This window comes from Talpa occidentalis, unplaced genomic scaffold (assembly GCF_014898055.3).
Source record: "Talpa occidentalis isolate TD23 unplaced genomic scaffold, MPIMG_talOcc4v2.1 talOcc4.3, whole genome shotgun sequence".
NCBI classification, from domain to species: domain Eukaryota; kingdom Metazoa; phylum Chordata; class Mammalia; order Eulipotyphla; family Talpidae; genus Talpa; species Talpa occidentalis.
In genome coordinates this window covers 21,611,539-21,625,010 of record NW_023603184.1, presented here as the reverse complement: position 1 = coordinate 21,625,010, position 13,472 = coordinate 21,611,539, and the positions used below count along the sequence as shown (strand labels likewise).

The window sequence follows — 13,472 nt, the reverse complement described above, 5'->3', positions numbered from 1 at the left end:
CAAGGAACTACGGTGGAGGACTGTGGATGATTTGGTAGGGGGTGTGGTGCAGTAACATACGTCTTCAGTGATGTGAACCTATACCTCTACATCATATACAGTGTTGTAAGCCAACGTTACCTCAATAAAAAAAAGGATACAATAATTTTTTTAATAAAGAAAAGACAGCTAAAATTTAATAAGAATTATTTGTGCCAGACATTTTATCAATACCAGGTGCCTTATGTACTTATATAATGTCTCATTGAATCCTAACATATTCCACTCCAGGCTGCCCTCTATGTGGCATGTTCATTAAATTCAAGCATTTTGTTCACAAGGTTAGTGCTCTAAACAGGATCTGCACCTCTAAACAATATATTTAGGGTTCAGTTATATAATCATGTGTTCCTTACAGCATTTTTACATTAAAAATAGTCAGAATGCAATGAGCATTACACTGGCAAAATCAATAATCACTACTATAAAGAAATCAATATACTTATCTGACTGTGTTACAATAGTCATAAGATTATAACAATATTTATTAGGTGTTTACTGTATACCATATACTGCTCAAAACAGTTCATATGACCTATCTCATTAGGCAAGACTAATTAGAACTCTGTACATCATATATTTTTTAATCTGTCCTCATATCTTTTTAATAGACATCAGAAGAAAATTCTTCATTGCTAGTATTGTTTTGTTGAGTTTTTTTTTTAATAATTGTAGACACTTTTTAAAGTGGATTAACATTACTTCAAGACATTTTTGTAGCAACCCTTTATGGATGGGTAAAATCATCCAGTGTTTCATGCTATCGCTGCAATGGTTCTGAGATTCTTTTTCACACTTAAAGAAATGTGGCTATTTAAGGAACCTAAAGAAAAGGCAATGAATAATTTAACTGGAGGTCAACAAAGGGATGTAAAATGTTATGAAGTCATCTTCTTTGTACTACTTTTGAATTAAAAATCATTTCAGATCATGAGAAAGGTCACAGGCATTGTTATTGATTCCTTGTAATTTTTTCTTTACCATAAAAATTCTTCAGGGTTATTCCTGTGTGGCAAAATTCAACTCACAGTAACAAACCAAGCAAGAGAGGCACCAGAGCTCTGTTGCTATAGCAACCAAACCTGGCAATGTCTTCTGGGATTGCTCTAAGGGAAGGTCCAATGATAGTCAGCGATATTGCTTTCTTTCCTGCTCTTATGACACATATTGATTTACTGTGAGTAAAAAGTACCCTGGCTCAAATCGCATACATTTTCTGCTAATGAAAAACAGACTGTTGTGTAAAAATGCAAAGGAGTTTTAAACAAATAGTATGGAGATTAAAACTTCATTTATCTTAGTGGAGACATTGCAGAAACAAACCAACACTCAGCAACTGAATGCTGAAAATTCACTTTTTAAAGAACATGAATAAAAAACCTCTCATCTAATTTAGTTATTTATGGAAGCAGTGTTTTTGTTTTCAAAACCAATGGTTTATATTTATTTATAGGGAAAAATATATGGTCACATTTGCTTCTGACATATGTAAAATCTCAGACATTTAAAGTGCTCTGATCCACGGTGGGAAATCTGTCTGTGATTATTAGCATACTACTATTTCCATACTGATTCCTTTTGCTCAGCTGTCTCAAAACAGAACACTAATTTAGGGAAAGCAAGCAACACAATGTTGCAAATGGATTGAAATGCTTTGATTTCACATTTGAATTATTTTTCATAGCATTTTTGCCCCATTCAAGATACTCCCATTTGTGGAAATGTTTTCATGTTCAATGGGTTTGTGCTAATAACATGGTTATAATTTACAATTTGGTAACATATCTCTCAAAGGACTTTACAGATGTTAATCAATCCTCTTAACCTCTTCTCTCTGAGAAAGGCATATATCTTGGATGAATGCAAAATAAGTAAATAATGATTAACCATGGTGCTAATGAATTCAGCCGGTAGGTAGGTTGTTGTTTTACTGAGATTTACCTTTGAGATTGAAAAATGTCGTAGAAAAATTTAAATGAGGCTTTGTCCAAGAATGTACTCCACACTACATTAGATACTACTATTGAAAGCAAGGGATTTATATATAATTTGATCTGTCTTACAACAATGGAAAGATTAGCCAATGTATTTGGCAAGTATGTATATCCTTACTTAAGTTAGATAATTCATTTGTTTTCCTTTCATTGAATTTTTTTAAAGATTTATTTATTTAAGAACTGGGGTATAGTCAGAGGCATGGGAGGGTGAGAGAATTCACCAGAGACAGAGCGGGGAGCAGAACAGGCAGATGGAGTGAAGACACTGCTGAGGGGAGCAGTAGGCAAGGCAGGAGAGGTCTGCCCTGCCATCTAGGAATCACCCTGGCTGGTCGGGAATCGAACCTGTGCTGCAGAGGCTGCCAGCAGCTTCACAGCGTGGCGCTCAACCCGCTACGTCACCAGGGAGGCCCCCTTTCATTGAATTTTTAATATTCTTATTGCCAAGTGACCAATATGGCAAATTCTCAGAGAAAAGGGATCTTTTGTTTTAGCTCAATGAAAGGAAAACAAATGAATTGTCTAACTTAAATAAACATATAGATACTTGCCAAATATATTGATTTATTAAAATATTTTAGAATTACTTTTCACCTGACGTGCTAAGCATTCTTACTTACCTCCAACTGTGTTAGCAAGGTTTATCAGACCTTTATGTTGTACAGTGCATTTGTGACTATTTTACCTTGAGTCATTTTTTTGCCATTTTAATGCATCTACAATATGGACAATTCTTTTTCACTAGCCACAAATCAGATTTAAATGAAAGGAAGCATTGGAAAACTAAAAATCTTCATTGAAAAAGTATACAGGTATTATGATTTGCATTCCCCATTTTCTGCATTGCTGTAAACTTCTGCCATTAGGAAGAACTGGTTATGTGCATATATGATATATGTGTGTATATGTCTTAGATAGCAGTGTGTGTATAGTTAAAAGTCAGTAAGGTTCAATGTTAGAGATCTAAATATTAGAAAGATAAAGATAAGATATTTAATATTATAAAGCTGAATTAGTGCAATGATTTGGCCTTTTGATTTTAAAAGCTGTCTTAAATTGATTCATTTTTGTACCTGAAATTTAAATCCCAGTAAAGAATCTTGTGCGAAAAGTAAACCTTCTATTTTCAGTACATTTTTTATATATACCATTGAACACAAGCAATGTTTATGTCTGTCAGACGTTTTTCTAGGTATTTTCCTTGGATTCTTGTATTTAACCCTCACAAGTCTTTGAAATAAGTATTATTATTTCCAATTTTAGTAGTATGGCAACAAAGCATTACTTGCCACAGATCACACATTTATAAGAGTAAAACTTTTCCTTTGAATTCAACGTGTCTGACTTCACAGCCCATGGATTTAACTGTATGCTGCTCATTCATGTAGTGAGTTTTGGTGCTCAACTTACCACTTTCAGTAATAATTGACCTGCCCTTAATGTGTGCTCCTAATTTGCTTATTCCTTTGTTTGTATTTTGGCAAAACAGGGAATTTAATAGTCATTACCTGACGTGGAGATTCAAAAGTGAGTACTCAGGAAAAGCAGAATCTTATAAAGCAATAAAATCCAAAAAGTTTTAGAAAAGCCAATCAGCATAGTGTTCACCTTGATCAAAATATTTATTGATATTCTTTTCAATATATTGTCCAGATTTGTATGGTCTTCCAGAAGCAAACATTTATTCTGGGAATGAAAAAACAAATTTTCTCAATTTACTTCAGTTACATATTTCCATTTCCAATTTGCTTTTATGCAGTTAAGATTAAACCTCCCTAATGTGATTATCTGTGAAAGGATTTTCTGAACACGATATGGTGAGGTGGAGAGGTGAAGTTGCTTTTTGTACACTTGTTTTTTTACTAGAAGGTCTAAATAAGAACTTAAAACAAAATGCAGACTGAAAACTTTTGGCATAGCAACCAATTCTTTTGGAAACAAGTTTCCTACAAATGGATGTCTAATGATTTTTAAATTACATTTTTTTCCTTAACTGTTTTTATCCTATAATTTGAGTATACCTTGCTTTTTATATGGTTTATAAACTATATTCAATTATACATTTTCTCATTTTATCCTCATTGCAACTTTCTGAGAAAAATCAGTGTGATTTTTAATTCGTAACATCTTACTGATGAGGAAACTGAAGCTATGAGATTCAGCGATTTTCCCAGGGTAATCCAGCCAGAAAGTACTTGATACAGGATTAAATCATATTATAAATATTTACATATTAAATTCCATATGTTTTAAATTTCACACCATGAAATTTCCCTTTGAAGTTTTTTTAAACTCAGCGCTGTTACCATGTTTTTGATTTAAGGAACATGTGCTTTGCATTACAAAATAGATATTACTTAATAATATAAATTATAATGCTAATAAGATTTTTCTCTTCCTTCCTTTTTTAATCTTTCCTACAAGAACATTCCCTGGCTTACACATTCCAGGGGCTGATATAAAGTTCGATGAGATTTAATGATTAAAATGCAAATGATCTTTTGCAAAGGGAAAGAAGGGAAACAATTATATATAATGTGTGTGTTCTTGAATTATTGATGAGACTTCTAGCAGGCAAAGAATAAACCTGTGAAATATCTGTCATTATAAATTGTATATAATTCTCTCATGGGCACAGCTTGCATAAACAGGATGCTGGAAGGTTCATTAAGAGTGTACTGTGCAAATGTGGCCATCTTGAGTTTGTAGTGAATACAGTCAGGTGTGGTGGAAATTTTATCATTATAATGTTGACTATAATAAATTAAGACTCATTTATTTAGCGGTATACTTTTCTTAAAATTAATGTTAAGTTTCTGTATAACTTGGTCATTTTCGATTTTGCCTTGCAGTTCCTCTAGTACTTGAGGTTTTGAATTTCAGTTCTTCAGTAAAAATATGTGATCTTGGTCCTCAATGTTGAAGCCTCCATCCCTTAAACTGCCAAGCCTTTAATTAGAAGAACCTTACTAATTTACATCAAATTTTTAATTTCCTGGAATGGTGTGTTCTCATTTTATTAGTAATAACATTTTCATTTGAAGCTTGAGTGGATGTTGTTTTAGGCTATATTCTGCCATTTCCTGCCATCTTGTTTAAAGCACACTGATGTCCTTAGGAGATCTTTATGTAGATTTTGGGAAGAACAACATGTAAGATTCTGGAATGACTATTTGGGCTCAGGATATACACCTCAATGCATTATAATGAAAACCCTAATATTACTAAAAAAGAGAAAAATCCCAGCAAATTATTTTGTAATATTTGCCGTATTTCCTAAAAAAAAGAAAAGAAAAGATTTTACCAAGAAATGACTATATCACAATTCCTTTCTACCTCGTATTTTCCTGGCACTCTATAGTCAACATGAACAAAACCTAGATGTGTTCTTAGAATGAAAATGAGGGATAACTCTTAGATCTAACCATGGAGATCTCATCTATCTCCTGTACTAACCCAACTTATAAGAAAAACAAATCCTCCTAAGAGCACTATGCGAATTCCAGAGAAACCTACACTTATATGCCATTTTGGCACCAAGGTTTAAATAGGATCTTTCCTCACATACAGCATGCATCAACATGATGGATAACACACTTGCAAACATCAATTAGAGAAAATATGCTGCAGGTAAAAGGGAAGATAGTCTTGACTGACAGATAAGGAAACTGTAGCTGTAAGAGTATATAATTGTGGGAAGGGAAATAAATGTTCCCCAAGGATAACTTTTCTTTGGAATCTTGATACTTAGAGAACTGGGATTGTTTTTTAATACCGATTGAAGGACTTTCAACACACCACCTTGTGCCTCATAATTTTCTGAGGATAAATATAATGGTGGGGCTTCAGATAAAAGCAAGGGGCCAACATGAGTGAGTTCAGTGGTACCAGGGAATTCAGAACAAGATGGCAGGATATTTCTCCCAAATGGAAAGTTTCAGACAGAAAATAAAATATTCCTTTACTTACAAATTTTCTTTAGAGCTTTATTAAATATTCTCTAGAGTCTGGTATGTAATTCTTTTTGTGGAATCAGCACATCAACAGATGTCTGTTTCCCTGTCAAAATAATTTCCTTACATGTATCTCTTTATGGGAAAATCTGTTAGCCAGGAGCAAGAGACCAAAGGACCCCAGAAAATAGAGAATTCTAACATTTATACTTTAAAATACCAACGATCACTCTATGCCACGCTTCTCAGACTATGTATGCCTCAGTCACTTAACATGGAATCTTAGGCAGCCGAACGTCCCTTTTTTATAAATTATGAAGAAATAGAGGAATAATCATTATTATGGTGACCTGGAAAATAAAAAGGTTTTCTTTAACTCGTCACAAGAAATCACAGTTTGCATTTGCAGGTAACGTTCCTGTGCCTATCTACAATGGAGATGGAGAGCGTTTTATGAACTTCCTATCTTCTTGTTTCAGTAGGGTCTTCATGGTTGTTACTATGTCTCCACAGCCAAAGCAAAACAGACGTTTAAGGTAATTACTTAGATAATTAATGGGAAAACCTCTCTACTTTGCTTTCACTGTGGCGCCTTGGCCTCCAATCAAACGAGGGAAGTTGGGCAGCCTAAAAGCTGTATTTCACTTTTATTTTTATGATGTTGTTTTGTTTTAGTGAGGTATTAGAATATTGTTTCTCCTTTGTTCGTAATACTTGGACAATGGCAATCTTGGGTTTATGGTGGGTGGGTGGTAGGGAGTGATCCAGTCATTTTTGTCTCATTTAACTCCCATGTTTCAGTGTGTCCTTTGTTGAGCTTATCATTAAAAAAGTTTAAAAGCAGAAACTTGGATATAGGGTCCATATATAATATCATCTTAGTTTTTTATTTAAAATACTTAAACTAATACCTTATGGAATAAAAATGAAATAATTTCAGACTATTTCTAGTCTATGGCCATCGTACTCATGACTCTTTTTGGTGAAATACATATGGAACCTCATGGACTCCTTCCAGAAATCTGCTCCTGACCATACCTAACTCCTAGGTGTGTCAACAATCTTTTAACTAACATGTGAGATGTATTATTTTGGTAAAATAAAAGTTATAGAGGATGGGAGTGGGATAGACTCAGACTAGCAAGTTTGCCAGTTTAGATAGAAGGATGGCTCATTTTTGTTTTTTAATATTTTTGTTTCACATTAATACAATCACTAGAGAAGACCAATTTTTAAAAATGCTTCTTTAAATAAGATGAATATGTCTGAAAACTACACCATGAAAGGGCCTCCCCAGGTGGTGCAGGCAGTTGAGCGCATCACTATGAAGCTGTCTGCAGCCTCTGCAGCGCCAGTTTGATCCTGGCTAGCCAGAGAGGGTCCCACATGGCACGGAAGACCTCTCCTGTCTTGCCTGCTCCTCCCCTCAGCAGTGTATTTCATCCGTCTCCTGTTCTGCTCCCCGCTCTGTCTCTGGTGAATCCTTTCACCCTCCCGCACCTCTGGCCTGTACCCCGGTTCTTGTATAAATAAATAAATAAATAAATCTTTAAAAAAAATACACCATGAAAATTAGTCTGGGTTTCTAAAAATGTATTGTTAAATACATTACTTTATTTATAACTTTTTCTTTCATTCATTAAATACATGAGTATGTGCCAGGCACAAGAGCTATTAGAAATCTTGGACTAATAGAAATTGCGTGCAAAAATGTTATTAGTAGTATTAAAAATATAGTTTTTCTCTCTAAGCTCTGTATCTTTGTAAAGATTATGCTTTGCAATGTAAATAATTAGTCACTACTAATTATTCTGACCATGAAATACTGCTTAATTGGATGTGTACATTAATAATGGACAAGCAGGAGAAAGAGGTGAGTTCCCTGAAAGTCGCTTTTAAAGTCTCCTCAATGAGCCTGAACATGTCTCTTTGACCTTCAGAGTGCACCATCCACTATTCCCTAGAGGAGCAAGGCACAACTTTCCTGGAACTTGTTGAAAGACTTTGCCTGCAGACTTATCAAGGAAGTTACTATTTTTTAAAATTTATTTATTTATGCATACAAGAACTGGGGTACAGGCCAGAGGTGTGGTGCGGGGTGAGAGATTCCCCAGAGACAGAGTGGGGAGCAGAACAGGCAGACTGACTGAAATACACGGCTGAGGGGAGCAGTGGGTGAGACAGGAAAGGTCTGCTGCTCCATGTGAGTAGCTTCCTGGCCAGGGATGGAACTCATGCTGCAGAGGCTGCGGATAGCTTCACAGTGTTGTGCTTAGCCTCTTGCACTACCAGAGAAGCCTGGAAGTTACTATTAAGTGAAGATGAAACCTGAGTCTATTGTGCCAATCTTGCAGTGACAGCCTTGACCCTCATTTATCACCAAAGGTGATGGAACCACTCTTGCTGGCTGGGTTTGAGGTCTCCCTTTTCACTATAGAGGTGTCTAAGGAGGCAGATGTTGCCTGACAGGATTCCTTTGTTCAAAGAATGAGTCTTTGTGTTCTTTTCACTCCTTACATGGCTATACCTTTCTTTGCTTCTCTTAAAAGTAATTTTTAAATTTTTCACAAGTCATTTAAAAGGGCTTGTGGACTGGACTAGAAAGTCAGGAGAATAGTTACCTGATAACCCTAGTTGTGCTTCTTCATATTTTAGGGTAAATCTCTAAAGAAAATATTTGAAGTTAGTATGATCTCAGTAGGCATCATGGGTTTTGGGGGGGGGGTGGATTGTAATGGAGCTGACCTGCTAGATCTTTTGGGGGCAGTTCACATCTCTTTTGGGTGAGGCTAAAAGTGGTGCATAGTTCTTTCCTTCTCTCAGCCTTCCTTCATTACCCAGAGAAGATAAATAGAGGAAGGACACATACTTTGCCAAGTTTTCAAGGTGCCTCCTGGTTCCTTGTTTATCTTCTGTCTAAATAAAGACATAGAATAACAATAAGGGCATTGTCCTAACTGAAGTGAAATGCAGTACAATCAAGAACTAGACTTGCTCCCTGGTGGCATTTCTCAGAAATCCTGTAGTGCGTAAAGAGGGAATTTGGACTTGAACTTTCTCAGTCTATGCTATGATGGTTTAGAGAAAATGATCGTAGAGCAACAGTGGGACATCAGTGGGTACAACCCCTCAGGGTCATTTCTCTCTTCGCCCTTAAATCCCAAGACATTCTGAGAGAATATTCAGAGACAAACAAGCTCTAGGGATTTTGTCATCCCAAAGATCCCAGGGTAAAAATACCTGGAGGCCAGCAGAGACCCCCCCCCCAATTCTTTCTCCCATGGGTGCTGTGGTCTGTTACTGGTGGTCCTACTTTGCCCTTATACTATTCCCTAGAGAAAGCCAGGCCCCCTGACCCTCCTGACTTACTGGGAGGCTTGTCCCAACTTCCTTCCTGAATGTCGTATCCAGTTATCCTTTTTCTTTCTTATTTTTTATTGTTTTTAAACGTTTATTTTATTTATTTATGCATACAAAACTTGGGGTGTAGGCCAGAGGTGCAGGAGGTTAGAGGATTTACCAGAGACAGAGTGGAGAGCAGAATAGGCAGATCTTCTGACACACTGCTGTGGGGAGCAGCAGGCAAGACAGGAGAGGTCTGCTGTGCCATGTGTATTAGTTCCCTGACCTGGGATCAAACTTGTGTTTGCTGCAGTGGCTGTAGATAACTTTGTAGTGCTGAGACTTAATCCCTTGCACCTCCAGGGAGGCCCCTAGTTTTCCATTTTCCCTGTCTCATTTCAAACACCTTGGAACAATTGAGACTTATTATTAAATCATCTTAGTTCCTTATGTCCAGTGGCACACCTCAGTCTTATTTCCTCAGAGATAAACCACCACAGGATCTTGTCAGGTCTCTATAGGGCTGAAGTTGACCACTCATCTTGGGATTGTTTGGTATGAACTGTTGTTTGTTTTCTCAAGCAAGATTACCTTTTCTGATTGCTTTTGTTGATATGTCTTAGATCAATTCTTTTAACCCCCAAGATGCCACTTTTGATCCTTATCTTACAGTACATTCTAGGAAAAGTGGCAAAAATCATTTTAACCATTTAGATTATAGCAGTTTCCTCATAACCTGGGGATAGTGAGGGAGGTATTGATGTACTTGCTACAAGACATTTCCAGTTCATCAAAGCCCCATTTCATTTCATGTACAATTTCATAGTATCAGTGCACTCTAAACTTGTTCCAGGTATTTCTCTAGAATAACCTGTTCCTTCCTCATGTTTTCAAATGCTCGAGCTACTGCAAGTGACTTATCTTGAATCAAGTACTCTCTCTGATTTCCTTAAAGTGAAGGGCTTTTGGGCCTCCCCGGTGGCGCAGCTGTTGAGCGCTGGGCTGCGAAGCTGCCCGCAGCCTCTGCAGCGCCGGTTTGATTCCTGGCCACCGGGCGAGGGTCCCACATGGTACGCAGACCTCTCCTGCTGCCCACTGCTCCCCTCAGCAGAGTACTTTGTCACTCTGCCTGTTCTACTCTCCGCTCTGGCTCTGGTGAATTCTCTCACCCTTCTGCACTTCTGACTGTACCCAGTGCTTATATAAATAAAATAAATAAATCTAAAAAAAAAAAAAAAAAGTGAAGGGCTTTCAAAGCAAGATATATCTTCAGTTAAAACATATTTAGTGTGCCATTTTATACAGAACACTTTCATTATATTTTACAAGAATAATTCCTAAATTTCTTCAATAGCAAAACATTACAAGATTTACCTATGATAGCATAGTTGAATTGGTCGGGAGAGTACCTAGAATCAGAACTTGACCTATTGGCTTTAAAAATTAAGAGCAGGGCCTCCTTGGTGGCATTAGGAGTTAAGTCGCAGCACTTTGAAGCTATCTGCAGCCACTGCAGCGCAAGTTCGATCCCAGCATGGTACAGCAGACTTCTCCTGTCTTGCCCGCTGCTCCCCTCAGCAGTGTATTTCAGTAGCTCTGCCTGTTCTGCTCCCCACTCTGTCTCTGGTGAATCCTCTCACCCACCCCTGCACCTCTGGCCTACACCCCAGTTCTTGTATGCATAAATAAATAAATCTTAAAAAAAAAAAAGAATTGAGAGCATGTTGGGAGAGAAATCAAAATTAAGAACTCTACCTTTCGTTATCTTTCATGTGTTGCATTTCTTGGGGTTACATTTTATATTGGAATTCTCAATAATGTTACCTATTGTGGGATTTTCTTATTAATGTGTATTTTAGGAATCAAAAGAGACTGTCAGGAGAAAGAAAAGTGAGAGATGAGACTCAAAAAAATTAGCAAATGTTAACCAAACAAAGAGTAGAAAGGAAAGTGTTTCGACCAGAATCAGAAAGGACTCGGCATGCATCAGACTCTGAAGCACCAGAGGTGGCATTGAAAGAGACACAGAATGAGGCATCATCAAAACTCTTAGAATTGCAGCCTTTAGAACAGAGGGCAGGAAGAAGAGGGGATAATAAGAGGTTTACAGCAAAAAGAGACAGGAGAGTCAGACAGGGGCACAGAGCCAGCTCCTGAAGCTCCCTGCCCGGTGAGAGCTCCGGCTTTCTCCTTAAAGCAAGATGGTGTTTCTGAGAATTGCTAGAATAGGCAAAATAGGAGTGGATTATGTTTTAAATCACTGAGGCTGTAGTCATGTAGAGAATGAATGGAAAGGATGTAAAATTGGAGAAGTAGCATTCAACCCTATTGGCATGGTCTGGGACAGAAAAGCAACACCTCAGCCTGGAGACCTGTCTTATAAAAATTCCAGATATAATACATGTATGATCTGCTGGGTGAGGCAGATCATAATTATATATCTTGGTATATCAGTTATGTATGATTAAAATGCTGTTAAGTTTATCTTTGCCTCTAAGCAGAAATCTGAAAAACAACCTGTTGATTTTGGCTCATTCTAGCACCTCTATCTGGTACTGAGGAATTAGTAGCACTTCAATTAATAAGTGGTCAGAATTGCCACTTATTAATAAGGAGCTCCTTTAGTGGGAATTTTAAGTGAAATAAAATTGTAAGCTAATCATAGCTAAAAAAGGATGACAAGAAATGGGGTTTTATTTTATGCAACTCTAGTAGTTGTTTTTTTTTTTTTTTAAACCTGTGGTAATATCAATTGACAGGAGTCAAATAAAGTAATAAAAAAGCACAGTGCGGTGATCCTATCAACAAGTTTTTAGGAATTTGTTACCTTGAGCTCTTATTCTCCAGATGTTACCCAGATTCTCAGTTCCCAGTCTGCCTGGTGATTTAGGATATGTTTCGTTTCGCAGAACAGGGCTATAAATGTACAGTACTTGGTCCCCAAGAAACCAGTGAGACCAAGACAGTGAGACCAAGGCATTTTCTGTGAAAACGTTTCCTTGGGCCAAGAATCCTCCCAGAGTATTCTTAGACCATTTATAAGTTTCTTTACATGATTTCATTACATATGTACCCAGAAAGCCATGGTTCCAGATGTGTGTCTGCCATCAGAGTTCTGGGTACATATTAATGCAATTGAAATCTGTGAGTGGTCTGCAACAGATTGTAAGCACCTACTGTGTGCCAGGCAGTAATATCATTATAACAGTAAAGAAAACAGTCTCTTTTGATATTCTCGGAGTGAGGAGACAGACAATAAACACACAAACTATGAGACAGATAGCAAAAGGCCAGGTAGGAAATATTTTAGGCTTTTTTGACCACACTGTTTCTATCACAAGTACTCAGTTTCATTGTTTCAACACAAAAGTGTCTTTATTTTTTTACATTTTCAAAGGACAGGCTTATTAGGAAAAGGAGAAAAAGAGAGACACCACACTCACAGGTGGGCAGGAGAGTTGCCCAAAAATACCTCTAGACAATTTGTAGTGAATGAATATGGCTGCTGTGTTCCAACAAAATTTTACAAAAAATAAAGTGAAAGTTATAGTTTGCTGATCCCTGGCATAGATCATTAAGTAAACTCATATGTACTAATGGGAAAGAGGTGTTTAGATGTGGCTGTTTTGACTATAGTTGTTGGGGAAGATCTCTTTGTGATTAAGTCAGTGTCCAAGCAATGTTAGATCAAGTTGTCCATGTCATCTATTTATCTTTCTCTTTAAAATACATGGTATACTATGAAAGTTAAATTACAGATTATAAATTTATAAAAGGTAGGGACCTTTTATATAGAATAGGCTGACAGGTACATGGAACCAATAATTGTTGCTATGTTACTGAAAAGAATATTAGAATATGTCTTCTTCCTATAATTTTCCAGTCTTTCTTAATTCATACTTCTAAATTTCCATTAAATTTATGAAATGACCACACTCAGCACTGAGAAAATATAACAGTGGGCAGCATGGATTTTGTATATGTATGAGTGTTTTTAACCAGCTTCTATCTTTAGTACCTTGACTGCTGTCCTTACATTGTTGGCACACTAGAATTCTTGGGTTATCATTTCATGAGGATCAAAAAAGTTAAAAAGAACATAGCTAAGTTTTCAACAACAACTGGCTGTGATTGATAACTT

General features: G+C 36.7%; 1 protein-coding gene across 14 annotated transcripts in view; it reads left to right on the top strand.

The window, feature by feature from the left end:
* GAS2 (growth arrest specific 2) overlaps positions 1 to 13,472 on the top strand; it is a 279,708-nt gene that overhangs the window by 236,145 nt on the left and 30,091 nt on the right. The window lies entirely within an intron of this gene.